We start from the raw sequence: 2,334 nt of genomic DNA on the forward strand, positions 1-2,334 counted from the left end.
CATTTAGAAATGGGAGGAAAGGAGCTAAAGGTGTAGGGAAGGTGTGATACGTAGGGGAAGAACAAAAAGGGAAAAGAAAAAAATGTGAGAGAATGAAAAGATGAAAATAAAGTGTTTGTAGACGGGGAGGGGAGGAGGGGGTGAAGGGAGGGCAGAGGTAAGGGGAAAAAATGAGAATCAAGACTTGCCATGTAAAGGTACATGATCCCAACAATGAATGTAACTGTACTGTATCCCTAAATGTACCAATAAACTCAATAAAAAAAAAATAAAAATAAAAAAAAAATAAAAAAAAAAAACTGGGACTTTACTCTAGTTGCTCAAACTACAAAGCCCTGATACTTCCACGTGTATTAAGTTGAATTTTATAGATGTGAAAACTGAGGTAAAGACAAAAACTAGCATTTAATTGTTGCAAACCCCAACCAAGCATTCTGTAAATCAATTCTCTTGACTTTATGTGTAATGCATTGGTGTCTGGCAAAGACCACAAATAAAAGACAGAAACAATTTTATAAGTTCAGTTCACCTGACTTTAAGTTCTGTTAATGCTTTGGACATGGAAATGTCCCACAAAGGGTTTGGATGCAAATATATGTGCTCAGGTGCACTGTGGAAAACTTTTTCATTTTAATGTATTTACTTAGTTTAAAAGCATGTTGGAAAGATGCAGCTAATACATCATACCTTAAATTTTTTTATATCATTCCCTAGGAAATGGGTAAAGTGTTAAAAGCCTTTTTTATTGCATGAAATTAATTGGTGAATTTTAATTATACATTATGTTCACATACATCTTTGGGAATTTGTGCCTGGACATGATACATATTGGTTTTTGTCTTTCCCTGTTGCCATTCAATCCCTTCACTACTCCCTATTTACAAAAACTTTGTTTCCACTTTTTCCTTATTTCCTCATAGTTTTTTGCATTCCTTCTTTACTTTCCCGCAATGCCCACCCTACTTCTTCTTTTTAATATTTCATCTTATCTATTAAATATTTTGGTCCTCATTTACTCTTGAAGTTTCTCACACCAGAGAAACTATGTGGTACTTAATTATTTGTTTCCTCTTTATTTTACTTAAGTGTATTGCCTCAATGTGCATCATTTTAGTTATAAATGCCTATAAAATGTCTCCAGTTTATTAATCTTTACGGCTGAGTACTACTCCACTTTGTAAACACACACACACACACAAACAAATCTTTATCCAGTCTCCAGCTTATGGGCATTAAAAACAGCATGGTACTGGCAAAGAAACAGACCTGAGGATCACTGGAATAGATTGGAAGATACAGAAACAACTCTAGATGTACTCAGCTACCTCATCTTTGACAAAGGAGCCAACCATCCTCACTGGAGGAAAGATCCTTCTTTAATAAATGGTGTTGGAAAAACTGGATTTAAACCTGCCAAAGATTAAAACTAGACCCTTATCTTTCACCATGCACTAAAGCAAACTCCAAGTGGATTAAAGATCTAAATATTTAAAAAAGAGACATTAAATTGTTTGAAGATAAGTTAGGCAGAAGCCTTGAAGATATTGGCATAGGAAAAGAATTTATGAACAAATTTTCAGAAGCACCGGAACTAACACAAAGAATCAACAACTGGGATCTAATCTTATTAAAAAGATTATGCACTGTAAAAGAAACCATCAAAAGAATGAAGAGACAACCTGGAAAATGGGAAAATAATTTTACCAGCTGCTCCTCAGACAAAGTACTATTATCTAGAATATATAAGGAACTCAAAAAAATCAGGCCCCCTAAATATAAAGACCTGATTCAAAAATAGGCCTCTGAAATGAACAGACATTTCTCAGACAAAGAAGTAAAATCATCAAATAAATATATGTTTCCAACATTTAGCTATTACAAACTGTGCCACTATAAACTATGGGTGCACATAGTTTGTTGTGGTATGATGTTTTTAAATCTGTTGGGAAGATACCCAGCATGGGAAGAGTTCTGTCAAATAGGACCTCTAGTTTGAGTTCTTTGAAGAATCTTTACACTGATTTCTGCAGTGGTTGCAAGGGACCATACTACCATCAGCAGTGGAGAAGTGTTTCTTTTTCCCCACAACTTCACCAGCATCTGTAATTGGTTAATATCTTGTTAGAAGCCATTCCTTCTGGAGATGGAATCTCAATGTTTTGATTTGCACCTCTCATTTGACTTTTATGTTGAACTTTAGTTCATATGTTTATTTGATATTTTTACTTCTTTTTCTGATAAATATCTGCTCGTTTCAGATGCCCATTTTTGGATTAGGCCTTTACATTTAGGTTGTCTTTTTTTTAAAGATCTTTATATATTCTAGTTAGTAGT

The sequence above is a fragment of the Fukomys damarensis genome, unplaced genomic scaffold, assembly GCF_012274545.1.
Source record: "Fukomys damarensis isolate Sample0158 unplaced genomic scaffold, DMR_v1.0_HiC HiC_scaffold_39, whole genome shotgun sequence".
NCBI classification, from domain to species: Eukaryota; Metazoa; Chordata; class Mammalia; order Rodentia; family Bathyergidae; genus Fukomys; species Fukomys damarensis.